The sequence below is a fragment of the Panulirus ornatus genome, chromosome 3, assembly GCF_036320965.1.
Source record: "Panulirus ornatus isolate Po-2019 chromosome 3, ASM3632096v1, whole genome shotgun sequence".
Taxonomy (NCBI): domain Eukaryota; kingdom Metazoa; phylum Arthropoda; class Malacostraca; order Decapoda; family Palinuridae; genus Panulirus; species Panulirus ornatus.
Window position 1 is genome coordinate 26,359,380 of NC_092226.1, and position 15,927 is coordinate 26,375,306.

A 15,927-nucleotide genomic window follows, 5' to 3' on the forward strand; every position below is an offset into this window, starting at 1 on the left:
GGAGTAAGGAGCAGACTCCTTCATCTGATGAAAGATGACCTTAGTGGGAGCAAAGTACACAGATAAGATTAGTATCCTCGAAATGGGCTGGGGTCACCAGTGGTATGCTCCAAGGCTCGATGTTGTACCCACTGCTATTCTTGGTTGTTAGTAAATCTCATACCTGGTGGAATGGACTTCTACTCAAACATTTTTGCAGATGATGCCAAGGTCATTAGAGAAGTAAGGATTGGCGATGATTGTTTCAGCTTACAGGAAGACCTAGGCAAACTAGAAGTCGGTCAGACAAATGGGTAACGAGATTCAGTTCAAGTAAGTGTAAGGTAATGAGCATGGGACACAGTGAAATAAGGCATAGGTGTGAGTATTACTTAACGTGAAATAAAGTAAGGTGATTTGTTTGAGGAAGAGACCTGAGGGTCGACATTGTTTCTATCTGTCCCCAGAGCTCCACACTAAGAGAATTGCGAAAAAGCCTTACTGTCTGCTGGCAAATATTAGAATCGCATTCAGATGTGTATGGTAAGCTATTTCCAACTAAGATCAAAATTGGGTTGTGCCTTCCAAGTTTGTTCACCGTACCCAAAGAAGTATAAAGATTTTTGAACGAGAGGGTACCAGTATTAGCAACTCAGATGATGGTACCTAGATTAAGAGGATTGAACTACAAAGAGAGGCTGAGGACTACCAATTATGGCATCAAGGAGAGAATGAGAACCTTGCAACGGCCTTCAAATCTCAAAAGTAAGGTCTAGATCAGCTGGTCGATATTGACAGAACACTTCTTCAAGAGTTGTAGTGCCAGAGTAATCAGAGGCAATGACGAAAAGCATGGCAAAACAATGAAAAGCATGTTATGAAGTGCTGGTGTACTAGTAGGGTGCTGGATCGTTGGAATACACTCGCCAAAATGACTTAAGTGCCTGGAGTACACAAAGGTTTGAGATTGCTTGATTGTTCAGGAGATGGGCTCCAACAGTTGTAGAACTGACTGTTTTATACAGGTAGTTGATTACAGTAAGGTAATTACACCTTCCCCCCCAAAAAAAAAGAAAGAAAAAAATACGCTCGCAACAGATATGTAAAACGCTTTCCCTGTAAAACACACACGCGCGCTCCTGGAACACTTGAATATATTTGTATATATATATATATATATATATATATATATATATATATATATATATATCACGAGTATCTATGGTCTGAGAATTATCTTTTGACAAGGAGATTTCTGTGTACAAGCCTATTTAGTTGATGGTTATAACTTAAAAATTGATGGCCTTCATAATCCAGCTGTCGATGAGCCTAACGCTCAAATAGCCTGTCTACCAACCACTGGCCTGCCATGAGGTTCGGTCTTGGGGTCGTTATTCTTCATGTGTGATGATGACGTGCCAGAAACACTGAACTCGTACTTGAATATGCAAGTGGATGATGTAGAAGTCATAAATAGGGAATGATGTGGATTACATTATCAACTTTTAAGAGATTTAATTGATGAGATTCAGCTCTGGCAAATGTAATGAAGATGAGACATAGTGAAAGAAGTGCCTCGGTATGGCTATAATCTAGCATGGAACGAGCTGCTCGAGTATGTGAGAAAGGGATTTAACGAAAGATCGATAGTATTGGAAGACAGACCATAAACTGGAAATATAAAAGACTGCGAGAAGGAAAAGACATTAGTTAAACGGAAAACTCAAGATATATCTGTTCATGTGCAAAATGCAAAGCACGGACTCCAAGCACCAGTGGGCTATTAAGAGCTAAAGAGGGCGCACACACGGATGATGATAAGCAGGTGAGTGAGGAACTAAAGGAGTATTACGATTCGGTGCTCAGTGTGCCAAAACTTCTTGAAAATCAGTTACCCAGGCGTCTTTAAGATTCCTGAACACCGGTATCGCTAGGTTGCACATAGCTTATTTCGTCAATATGACACCGAACTCTGCTCGTACTGGACTCTCAGAACTCTTCTTAAGAGAGGTCCACTTGCATGTGCATTCAACTCCCCTGGAAAGAGCGCTTGGATTCTGGCATACTTCCAGAAGGCTTGAAGGTGACTTACATAGATTAAAGAAGAAGCAAAGCAATTCTAAGAAACTTCCGACCATGTTCATATTTTCCAAAATGCTATGATATAAAGTTGGCAGGATGGGAAGGTCTTTCCTATCACTTTGCGTCCAAACATCGACACTGGAGAACCAAAAAGAACAAATGTTGTGATATCCAGACCTTTCCAAGGACACAAATGTGCTAGTTATCATAGAGCATAATATGCTGCTCTCGATGATAATAAAAAGTTTCAGTTACTGTGTTGTGGATATGATAAAACAATGAAAATCTATATAAAAAAAAAAATCGTATATTCGGAGAACAATGTAAAAAGGTTCTTGGGTCGGTTTTGTAGACCTTCAAGACCAGGAGAAGTACATAACGCTCTTCAAAGCACAAATACTCTCCTGAACAGAATACTGTTGTGAGCCTCGCATCGTCTCTCAGAGCAAAGGAAATAAGATAGTTAAGAAGATTCACGTGAGGATCCTTCATAGCCGGGATTGCCGTTTAAATACCTGAACTAATGCAGTGAGTGAAAACAATGAGGCTGTATTCTCTAGAACGCCGAAAAAAGCTGTAGAATTTTCACATCGAAGAACCAGGAACTTTTCGTTCCCTGTTTGCATGGAAAAATAGTAGCAAATTGACACGTTAGTCATGGAAGATGTTGATGTACACACCACTGAAATCGCAAGATACAGTGAGTACAATAAAGGAAGACCAAAAATTTGGCACCCAGGATTGTGAAGATATCACAGCCATTAGAAACGCTATCAGTGCTTTAGTTGAAAAATCGGGAAGGACCTGGATACACACACTGTACCAGGCATATTGAAGGGACCAATCACCCTGCGGAGAAACTCGCCTACACACACACACACACACACACACACATATATATATATATATATATATATATATGGCCGCTAACAAGCTTTCATCATTAGAGGGACATAATTCCTGTGTCAGGGTGTAGGATCGGTGGGCGTCGTGTGTAGCTTAGCACTGGTTGCCCGGCCTGAGTGGTGAGCAAAGTTGGCAGCGCGCCCGGCCATGATGGGCTTAGCACTAATCTCTTGCGTCATCTAAATATATCGATATAGTTAATTCCTTAACTTCCGTGCTGGTGCGTCCAGGTTTACATGAGACGTGGTGTCGTACTGGTGCGTCCTGGGTCGTGTGGAAGGAAAAGGTAAGTGCTGGAGGGGTAAGTCCAATTGAAAACATATACTGAGGGCTGTGGATAGGTTGTTGCCGTAGCGTGGGTGTCGTGTCGACAAGCGTGGTGCCAGGTTTTGCTAGTTAATGGCTGCTATCATGCCACGCTACCAGTCGAGTTTTATAGTTCCCAGCTGGCCATATGCCGCAGGTTCTGTACTTCCTGCTATACATCACGTTGTACTTTTACAGCTGCCATCACACTGAAGCTTCGTTTGTCATTCACACAAGATATTACAGTTATAGTGGCTTTCATGATTACATTGTTTGATAGTTCCGCTTCTTTTATGATATATATATATATATATATATATATATATATATATATATATATATATATATATATATATATATATATATATATATATATATATATATACACACATTTGTTGGCACAGGGAAATGAAACACGATAAGTTCCCAAGTGCATTTTCGTGTAATGATCACATCATCAGAAGATACCTCGAATAAACATAGCCAGGACGGCTTTGGTTAACTCGTTTATCAATGGCGTCTTCGCTACGTCTCTTCCTTGCATATCAACTGACTGCTCTATATCTGTTTCTTATTTCTCCCCTGACGATGTGATCATTACAAAAACGTGTACTTGGGAACTTGTGTTTCATTGTCCTGTGAGATTTTTTTGCATATACTAGATCACGCTCTTGCAATATATATATATATATATATATATATATATATATATATATATATATATATATATATATATATATTTTTTTTTTTTTTTTTTTTTTTTTTTTTTTTTTTTCAAACTATTTGCCATTTCCCGCGTTAGCGAGGTAGCATTAAGAACAGAGGACTGGGCCTTTGAGGGAATATCCTCACCTGGCCCCCTTCTCTGTTCCTTCTTTTGGAAAATTAAAAGAAAAAAAAAGAGAGAGGGGAGGATTTCCAGCCCCACGCTCCCTCCCCTTTTAGTCGCCTTCTACGACACGCAGGGAATACGTGGGAAGTACTCTTTCTCCCCTATCCCCAGGGATAATATATATATATATATATATACATATATATATATATATATATATATATATATATATATATATATATATATATATATATATATACTATCCCTGGGGATAGGGGATTAAGAATGCTTCCCACGTATTCCCTGCGTGTCGTAGAAGGCGACTAAAAGGGGAGGGAGCGGGGGGCTGGAAATCCTCCCCTCTCGTTTTTTTTTTTAATTTTCCAAAAGAAGGAACAGAGGGGGCCAGGTGAGGATATTCCAAAAAAGGCCCAGTCCTCTGTTCTTAACGCTACCTCGCTTACGCGGGAAATGTTGAATAGTTTAAAAGAAAAGAAAGATATATATATATATATATATATATATATATATATATATATATATATATATATATATATATATATATATATATATATATCATACTATTCGCCATTTCCCGCGTTAGCGAGGTAGAGTTAAGAACAGAGGACTGGGTCTTTGAGGGAGAATCCTCACCTGGCCTCCTTCTCTGTTCCTTCCTTTGGGGGAAAAAAAAAGAGAGGAGGATTTCCAGCCGCCCCCCCTCCCCCCCTTCCTTTTAGTCGCCGCCTATGACACGCAGGGAATACGTGGGAAGTATTCTTTCTCCCCTATCCCCGGGAAACCAAATGGGAAACTGAAGGATGGAGTGGAAAAAGACTTTGAGCGATCGGGGCCTGTACATGCAGGAGGGTGAAAGGCGTGCACGGATTAGAGTGAATTGGAACGATGTGGTACACTGGGGTCGACGTCCCGTCAACGGACTGTACCAGGGCATGTGAATCGTCCAGGGTAAGCCATGAAAAGATCTCTAGGGCTTGGATGTGGATAGGGAATGTGGTTTCGTTGCATTACACATGACAACTGGAGAACGAGTGTGAGTGGATGTGGCCTATCTTCGTCTGTTTCGTGGCGCTACCTCGTTGATGCAGGGGGTGGCGATCGGGTTTAGGAGAGAAGAGAATGTATTCGTTATTTGTTTCTTTTATGCATTTGTGCTGTTTCCTGTGGGGCAGGGTGGCGTCAGGAATAGATGAATATGTACATGCGTATAGATGCATATGTATGTGTTCCTCTATCAACTTCATAACAAATACGTTTGTATATGTATATATGTATACATGTATGTTTATATGTGCGTATATATATATATATATATATATATATATATATATATATATATATATATATATATATATATATATATATATTATATATTATCCCTGGGTATAGGGGAGAAAGAATACTTCCCACGTATTCCCTGCGTGTAGTAGAAGGTGACTAAAAGGGGAGGATGCGGGGGGCTGGAAATCCTCCCCTCTCACTTTTAATTTTCCAAAAGAAGGTATAGAGAAGGGGGCTAAGTGAGGATTACCCCTCAAAGGCTCAGTCCTCTGTTCTTCAGTGACGCTACCTCGCTAACGCGGGAAATGGTGAATAGTATAAAAGAAAGAAAAAAAAATATTTTTTTTTTCCAAAGGAAGGAACAGAGAAGGGGGCCGGGTGAGGATGTTTCCTCAGAGGCCCAGTCCTCTGTTCTTAACGCTACCTCGCTGAGGCGGGAAATGGCGAATAGTATGAAAGAAAATATATATATATATATATATATATATATATATATATATATATATATATATATATATATATATATATATATGTATATATATATATGTGTGTGTGTGTGTGTGTGTGTGTGTTACCGGATTCCGCGCGTGCCAGGGTTAGGTAGCACCTCGAGTGAGGGGCCATCTTCGGCGAGGTGGTTTAGCCATCGGTTGGTGAAGGGCATATAGTCTCGATCAAGGAACTTTTCACATCATCGGCGTTCATCATTTTTACTTCTACTTATTGCAGCGCAATCTTGAAGCAGCGTATAAATGTTGATAAAAGACTTGGTTATATATAAAAAGAAATACATGTAATTGGTGTAAGTGTCAGCCGTCCGGATGTATTGTACTTCTGGTTGTGAGCAGCCTAGCCTGACCTGACCTGGTGCCCCCGTGTTGTTCACACTGGCCTGGTGCCCTGTTACCTCCGTGTGGTTCTTATTGACCTGGTGCCCTGGTGCCCCCGTGTTGTTCACACTGGCCTGGTGCCCTGTTACCTCCGTGTGGTTCACATTGACCTGGTGCCCTGGTGCCCCCGTGTGGTTCACACTGACCTGGTGCCCTGTTACCTCCGTGTGGTTCACATTGACCTGGTGCCCTGGTGCCCCCGTGTGGTTCACACTGACCTGGTGCCCTGTTACCTCCGTGTGGTTCACATTGACCTGGTGCCCCCTGTGGTTCACACTGACCTGGTGCCCTGTTGCCTCCGTGTGGTTCACATTGACCTGGTGCCCTGTTACCTCCGTGTGGTTCACATTGACCTGGTGCCCTGGTGCCCCCGTGTGGTTCACACTGACCTGGTGCCCTGTTGCCTCCGTGTGGTTCACATTGACCTGGTTCCCTGGTGCCCCCGTGTGGTTCACACTGACCTGGTGCCCTGTTGCCTCCGTGTGGTTCACATTGACCTGGTGCCCTGATGCCCCCGTGTGGTTTACATTGACCTGGTGCCCTGTTGCCTCCGTGTGGTTCACATTGACCTGGTGCCCTGATGCCCCCGTGTGGTTTACATTGACCTGGTGCCCTGTTGCCTCCGTGTGATTCACACTACCTGGTGCCCTGGTGCCCCCGTGTGGTTCACACTGACCTGGTGCCCTGGTACCCCCGTGTGGTTCACACTGACCTGGTGCCCTGGTGCCCCCGTGTGGTTCACACTGATGGCCTAACATCATGATACTTTGTGAACGACCGCCAGTCGTCCTCTTAAACCCTTCACCACGAGAGTCCCATCACGACTGTACGGCCCTTGAGCACGACAGTATGAACCTCATGGTACGATTCTGTAGCGCGAACCTCTCAGCACGACGGTGCGACACTCGAGCACAACCTGACGATCCTCGGTGCGATGTTACGATCCTTGGACATGACCGTGTGATCCTTGAGCATGAAGGTAGGACCTTTTTTATGATAGCCTGGCGTTTGACCAAGGGGTTAAGGATTATCTCTCCTTCACAGGGACAATTTCCTGGTGCAGTCATCACCGCTTTGTCGAAAGTTCTTTGTATATTCCAGCGGATGAACTGCATATATATATATATATATATATATATATATATATATATATATATATATATATATATATATATATATATATACACACACACACACACCCAGCTAGCTGGAATATTCCTCGATAATCGTAACTACAATCTCCCCTTCTCCTTATTTTCTTTCTCTTGTTCTTATCCTTTCGTTTTGTAGCCTAACTTGATCGATCTAGCATAGTAATAGTCACTTTTCTTAAGCAATTACCTTGATCACGAACCGTTAGATCCACTGTTGCCTCTCTATCGCATGTACTCACTTCTGCCGTCATATATACCAGACCCTTCTGGGCATCCATATCTACTATTTCCTTCTCATCCTCCATACTCATGTTCTATTCACTCTTGCTTTGTTCTTCGTCCTTGCTAACGCATTTAGCAACTTTCTAATACTTCTAACAGTCAGTGTTCTCTTTCTATTCCTTTCACTTCCCTCGTGATCTTGATATTGCGTCTACCTTTTCCTCTCCTTGTGTTCTTCATGACACCCTTCGCCCTAACCAGCCTCCAGCATATCACCTTGATCATCCTTTTCCTCCACTTTTCTTCCCTCAGCTACATACTCCTCTCCTTTGCTCCACTCCCCTTCTCCCGCCTCGTATCACTGGTCTTCCACAGGCTTTTATCATTTCAGTTCCATTTCGAACCATCGTTATTGGCGTCGTCCTCATTCTCCTCTTGCCAATAAACTAGCCTACTGGATCCACCCTTTTCCTGATGTTGCTTCCTGCTCTCTTCGTACCGTCCCTTCCGGGGCTAGAGCCACGTAATCCTCCTGGTTGGTACCGTAGGCAGTACCGGCAGCAGGTGAGGCAGAAGCTGCGCCGCGCAGGCTGTGCAAACATTGCCGATCACCTGGTATGTCAGCTTTATTGTGGACCCCCCCCTCAACACCCCTCCCTCCCTCCCTTTGACGGCGTGTCTCTGGCGCCTGCTGGACGCCCTGCATTTTGATAACTGTGCCTGGATACGCGGGGCACTGCTGCTGCTGCTGCTGCTGGCTGGCCTGCTCCATTGTTCGCCTCTTGATTACAGAGACATCTATCTAGTCGCCTTCCTTCCCAGGCGACTAGTTGCCCACCTCAGTGCCAGTCCAGCCTTTTCTCTGCTTCACCATCCTTAGTGTTCAGGACTGAGGAAAACAAAGCTGGGCAGAAGAGAGCTTTGGCTTTTGGTATTTTGAAGGGAGAGGGCGCAGGGTGATAGGGATATAGATCTTTGAACATATATGCTAATGTGCATTATTGCTGTATGTAAGCCATGAAAGCGTCGGTGGGTATGTCGAGGATGTCTATGACTTTTTTGTGTGTGTTTGTGTAATTACCTATTTATACTGTATGGAGAGAGTTCTAAACTCGTCGAGCCCCGTTTCTTGTGAGTGTGTGTGTGTGTGTGTTGTGTGTGTGTGTGTGTGCGTGTGGGTGTAGGTGATGGTTATGTCAGCCTGAAAGCATTGTATAGAAATGCTTGTGGATTAGTAGTACATGGATAAAGAGCTCGACCTTAATGGCAGCATAAGGGAAAACACACCTGACGTTGTAGGAGTTGTGAAAACAAAGTTTGCTAATCAGATATGGCCTCACTTATTCTGCCCAGAGGGGAACATGAGAGTGAGAAGGGAAGTAGAAGACAAAGAGGAGGAGGATTAGCTTTAGTGATAAGAGATAACCTTAAGGTTTAGGACACAGTAGTGATATTATGTAATCTAAAATTTTTGACGGTCCTAGTCAAACATACAAGGACAAATGTGAAGGAATAATCAGGCTGGTAAGTGAAGAAGTAGAACAAGTACTGATCATAAAGAGAAAGCCTGGCAGAATGTAGATTCTTATGGTGACAGGAAATCGTAGCAACACAAGGAAATTTCTTATATCTGCTGTGAACACTACGATGAAAGGGACTGATACCCCATCATTATTAGGTCTAACAATTATAGTTACTCTTAGAATGAGTGGTGAAAATGTCATACATTATACACCAGTTGGAGAAAGTGATCATGCATTGCTTTAATTTGATTATGTGGTAAACAAGGAAATTAACAGAGCAGATATGAGACAGGATTTGAAAAGGAGATATGATCGTGAAAGCTAGACAAGCCTCAACAATTTCTCTGGTAACATATACTGGAAAGTGGAGTTAAGGAACCAGGACTTTGTGGTGAGGGTTTCTGTTAACTGTACAACGGAGTATGAACATGGGTACCAGTAGTCTCAAACATAGGAGGAAGGTTGGGAAAGAAGGAAGAATAGTTAAGTCAGTGATGTCAAAAAGCAAGGGAGCGAATATAGAGGCGCCACTCCAGCTAGCCAGTATACGCAAGGTTTAAGCAAGAAACAAGTATGCAGGATATGAAGGCAAGAACAAAGAAACTCCAAAAGTTTTCCATAAATTCGTCAACCGTTCGTAAAAGAGCAGCTAATCAGGCTCAGGGATTTAGAGGAAAGTGTTGTAGAGGATGATGTAGATGATTATGTGGTATTGAATGACAAATTTTATTTTTCCTCAGCGGAAGACACTATAGTCCCAACACTTGTGGGATGGGATGGGAAGGAGCTTTTAGAAATTGATATACCTAAAAAAGACATAACAAGAACTAACAAGTCTTTACCCATATAAGGCTCATGGTCCTGATGAAAGTTCACATTTGTACTGTAGATGGGTGCAGATATACTTCAGTTGCTGTTCTATATGTCGCTGGAGCAAGACACAGTGCCAAGGGAATGGAAAAGAGCAAACCTTATACCCACATATAAGAAAGAAGATGGGAAGAGGCACTGAACTACAGACCAGTCTCTCGTGACAAGTATGGTCAGTAAGGTTCCAGAAATGATAATCAGAAAGCATATGGATGACTTTTTACAAGCAGATGTTATGTAAGTGAGAGACAGCTCACTTTTAAGGAAAGAGGGTAATGTGTAACGAATCTCTTAGATTTGTAAGAGAGAATGAGCTGTTTTAGAGAAAAGGGAAGGTCGGATGGATCGTTTGTATCTGGATTGCTAGAAGGCAATTGACGCTGTTGCGCATGGCAGGCTGCTTAGTGATGATCACAATTAGGATGGATGTCATTCCGCAGAGGAGAAATTAGATAAGCGAGAGAGAGCATGGTTTTAGAAAGTCGTGCGTAACGAACCTTAGATCTCTGCGAGGGAGTGAGTTCTGTCTCAGAAAAAAGGGAAGGCTGGATGGATTGCTGTACCTGAACTGTCAGAAAGGATTTGGCACCATAACGAATGGGAGACTGATTGAGGAACTAGATCACCAGGGAGCAGTAAAGGAGGATACTCCATCGTTAGGTAGATTATCTAAGAGAAAGAGAATAGAGTACGCGCTTCAGAGGAGCCTTTTCGAAATGGGCTGAGGTCACCAGCAGAGTGCCCCTGGGTTCTGTCTTGGATCATTTCTCTTTTTGATCTATGCGAATGACTCGCCGGAATGTATGGACTCCTTCCTGAATATGTTTGCAGACGCAAAGGTCAAAAGGGAAATGAAATAAGAGTAGGATTGCCTCAGCTTACAAAGGGACCTAAACAGGTTCCACAGTTGGCCTGATTCATGGTTGATAAAATCTAACCTGAGCAAATGTAAGGTTAGGATGATGGGACAGTGAAACAAGGCCTCAATATGGTTATGTATCTGGAAATAGGCTTCAGGCTTCTGTGTATGTGTGAGAAGCCCCTGAGGCTTCAGGATTCTGTTTGTGAGAAGCCCCTGGGTGTCGATATCTTCCCTAACATGTTGGTGGAGTTCCACATTAGAGGAACATTTATGGAGACAAACTGTGTACTGGCAAATATTAGAGTAGCTTTCAAGTAATGGATTAGAAATGATTTAGCAAGTTGTTCATATACTACATAAGACCAAAACCAGAATGTACTTCTCCAAGTTTGGTCAACGCACTTAAGCACAAACAGCTAATAGAGAAAATCCACAGGAGATCAGTAAATATGATACCAGAATTAAGAGAGCTGAGTTACAGGGATAAGGCAAGAGGCTTTAACTTTGCCCACCTTGGAAGAAAGAAGAAAGGGGTGACTTGATCACAACCTTTTAAGTTTTTAGAACGGATGACGTGGACACTGAGCGGTTCTTCGAGATATGTATGGATAGAATAAGCAAGAAGATGAAATCGTACAAGAAACTTGGTAAAAAAGTTGTAAACAAGTACTTTTATAATTAAATGAAGGGAACAGAATGACTGAGGAGATGGTTAATGCAAACAACGTACATTAAGAGGTTGTATGATAGACAAGAATGTTCATGATATGGGGCCCCCCACGAGTGTGAAACTCCCTCCCAGCACAGTGCAAACAAGTAATTACACACACGAGCATCCGTGGTGTAATAGTTCGAATCTTTGGCGCGGTAATTAGCCAATATCAAACCCATTTGTTCATTTTCCCTTCAGGGCTCGTCGAATACTTTGTTCCTGGCTTAGACTGGTGCGTGTGTGTGTGTGTTTACACATATTGGGGGAAAGACATGACATTATCTACTAGATAAGAGACGGGACTAAACATGAGTGTAAAACTCTTTCCCCGTAAGACATGCAGTAATCACACACACCCTGTCCTACTCCAGGTTGAAAGGAGGTTACTTTCCTTGTTGGCAAATTCTTAGGTAATCTTTCTAAGTTTTTTTCTTTTATTCTGGTGGTCGTGTTCCTGTTGTGCTGGGAAACTTTTTTGGATTCTTTATAATTTTTTGCACAGTAACCAGTTTCATTTTCCTCCGACAGTTCTGATCTGCACTCTTCAGATACGTTTGATGTCTATACCGTAAACTTTTTTCTAGCATTTCCTTGTTTGTGTACTTGAACACAACTTCCATGGTCCTGTTGTGTTGAAAATGTCTGGTTGTTACATTGTGTCGAAGAAATGGTAGATGTATCGTGTGTGAAGCTCCAGAATATGACATGTTTATGATACTCTTAGTGAACAACATCGTGGATGACCGTAAGTATGTAAGCGCAACCATGAGTTTAGTTGACGTGAGGGAAATGGATGTTACACAGAAGAGAAATACACACAGAAAGACCCCAGGGTAAAGGATGGCTCGGACTGTATGATTCTCTCTCTTCCTTCAGAGTGGCACTAATGGATTCTCAGTGCCACGGAGACCCCGTGGGGCATGACACAGCCCGAAGGAACGCTCCTCATGCTCTTGTATTTAGGTACATTTACACTACTCCTTATTTGTGTATCCCAAAGTTTCTTGTAAATGACCTTACTACAGCTATCCCCTTGTTTATTATTTTTGTTTGTTTGTTGAGACGGTACGGGCAATAGGGCCCCAATCGAGGCCATTGCATTAGTGCCGTATTATTATCTAGCCTGACCCAGGTACCCATTTCATCGATCAACCTTTAAGGGTGATGAAGAGCTGATTGACTGTGGACCGGCTGCCGCAACCAGGATTCGAACTCTGGGCGGCCAGGAAATGCGCCACTTTTAGGCACGCTAACTCCCACACCATCATTTATTAGGTCCTCTATCTTCTTTGCTTCTCCCCCCTGTCACCACTACCTCCATCCTACGTTGTGTATCGTCTTTTTTCACCTTTTGTTCTTCATCGTCTCATCATCATTATGGAACCAGGCTGAGTTGGATGACTCGACTATGCTCAGGGGGCACATAGAGTGATTGCAGTGTCATCTTGAGTGTGAACGTCATGTCCTAAAGCGTACAGGAACACAAAGTGAACATCAAATACTGCATGTCAACCAGTGCAGAGTGTATGGAACATATTATGAATATGGTAAGCTTTTGTTGTGCTTGGAACGTAAGTTACTGTAAAGGGGAAGTCTCATGCTAAAGTTTGTTATTCTAGAGGAGAAGCGTCCCTTTATTAAGGAGATGATTGGCAATCTCTCCTTTTCCACTAATATGTCTTTCTGGTCTCAAGACTGAAGTATCTGTAACAACTGTCATGGCTGCTTTTGTCCTTCGTTTTTCCTTTCCGACAATACTGTAGCTGTCTCTCGTGGTGACAGTTCTTTTTTTTTTCCCCCTCTTAATTTCACCCTTGATGAATGTGATGTTCCCACACTTCCTGACGCGTCTCTTCCTGATCCCGTGGCCCTCCCTGTAGTCTTTTGGTAACGTCCAAAACACATTTCTCGTTATGGACACACTTAAGGCGATTGGACCAGATGGTATAATTTCTTGTGGCTTAAAGGAAGATTTGTTGTTTTTGTTCGTCTGTTCTTTTCTGCTTTAAAGACCAATACTTTTCCATCTTGGAAGCATGCATCATTATTGCCTATCCCAAAAGAAGGTATCCTTTCGTCTCTTATTGACATGTGGTTAGAAATGCTGAGGAATCCGTTGAAGGTTATGGCATAGGGGGCCTGATATCCAAGCTCGCTGTCTCTCTGTCTCTCTCTCTCTCTCTCTCTCTCTCTCTCTCTCTCTCTCTCTCTCTCTCTCTCTCTCTCTCTCCTCCCTCAATCTGTCCTTTCTCATCTAACCATCTCTCAGACCAGTCCATCAACGGGCCTCTCAGTGGATCAACCCAGCCCTCTTTCCCTTCCAAAATCATTAACCCTCAGGATTCTGTCTTGTTGCCGACTTTCTTAATTCTTTGTATCATTGATTTCTTTTCTTCACCAGACATTTAAGTAGATGCATACGTAAACATCCCAACACTGCATTCCTTCATTTCTTTCGCATCCAGTCCGTCTTGTCTTGTATGATCGTCCCGTCTCCTCTCGTCACCACTGTCTCAGTAAACTTGAATTTTGTACAGGATTTCCCCGTGGGACAGATGCAAACTTGCGAGTTTGATGCCTCTTAGAACCCAGTTTCTTCCCATTTCTCTTTGTGAAACACCTCACAACTTTCAGCTCTCTTTTGATGGCTTCATAATTCCGTTACCTAACTCGATAAACATACTCGGTATCACCATAAAATCCGATCTCTCTTGGAAATCCCACAGTACGCAGATGATACGAGTTTACATCAAAGACACTGCGACTTCCTGTTGAGGCGGTGAGAGTTCTTACCTCGTGAGCAGTTGCGATTTTTATACAAAGGAGTGATTCGTACAAAATTTTATGGTATATTGCTCTCCCACACGGGAAGGCTTTAGCTCTTTCTACTTACTGGACTGAGTCTAAGACTCTATCCTACTTATCAAAAATCTCCGTAATAAAAGTTCCTTTCGATACTCGATGAAAATTCACACATAACCAGTTAAGGTTCGGCTGTGCACTGATGTAGCGTATTGTACCACTGAGAGTTAGACTCTCTCTCTCTCTCTCTCTCTCTCTCTCTCTCTCTCTCTCTCTCTCTCTCTCTCGGTATATGACCTGTATGCTGCGGGCAAAACATGCCCCCGTCGAGGCCATCTCGGGTGAAAGAAAAAAGAAGAAATTTGAAGCTAATCAGGGCTCATCAGATGTCTGTAAGCTTGATGATTCTTAAAGGGAGAAACGGTATATGAAAAGGGAAAGACAGAGGATGGAAGAGAGTTCCATAGCTTATCTGTTCCAGGGCAGGATGTGGTATCATTAAAGCCAATCTTCCAGTGGCCGGACACCACACAGCAAGTGTGGGAAGCAGCAGCCAAACGCATGTCACGGGTCCAAACCTTAGTGGTGAGGACACATGCAAACAACTCACGAGAACAATGGCCAGAAGAATATGTAAAGAATAGAGAGCAGCAAAATGGTGGCGTACGGAAGGAGAAGGTTGAAGAGAGGTGATGCCAGGAGAGTTGATGAGATGGAAGGCTTTTGATTCCACCAGTTCTACAGAGAAGTGGAGGAGGATGTTATCGCTCTTCATTAGATAACCTACTACCGCTTGTCGTATCCACTACGGGGTGGACACCTTCCCTTAAACAGATATTGAAGAGGTCGTATAGTTACCATGTTCTTATACTAGCTGTTTATGTTACATTTGTTTTATGTGCGATTCTACTTCTAATATCACAATTGGAGCTCCTCTTCCTTGGACTCGCAAGCATACTTCTCAACAATATGGAACTGCTGGAGCAGTTCACGACATACCTGTAATATCGTCACTGCTTGAGTAGTGAAGACTTGGGAGAGTCAGTGCTTGAGTATACACATCTACATGCGTCAGGTTGCATCAGTGGCCGCCCAGGGAAACAACCTCCCTAACCTAAGAGTGTTGATTTGATGCCAGTAACCATCTTACACCGTCCGTGTTAGCAGGTTGTGGACAGAAGCCACCAGAGAAGTGCTCCCCTCCTTAACTACGAGTGTTGAAGTGATGTCTGGAACCATCTTACAGCCTCCGTGCCGGTAGGTTGTAGACAGCAGCCGCCCAGGGAAGTACTCCCCTCCTGACGTACGAGTGTTGAAGTGATGCCCGGAACCATCGTACATCATCCTTGTCGTTTCCAACTTTATTCTGTGTCCTTAAAAGCTAAGCAGCCGAGCTAGATTTGATATCTTCTTCCACCATGTAGGAAGAATCTCCCAGGAAGGTACGACCCTCCTGACTTAAGACTGTTGATGTGGTGCACAGAG

The 15,927-nt window shown here is 43.0% G+C and overlaps 1 protein-coding gene across 23 annotated transcripts in view; it reads left to right on the plus strand.

Annotated features, from left to right (window-relative positions):
* Positions 1 to 15,927, plus strand: part of enc (R3H domain containing protein encore) — a 944,198-nt gene that overhangs the window by 55,155 nt on the left and 873,116 nt on the right. The window lies entirely within an intron of this gene.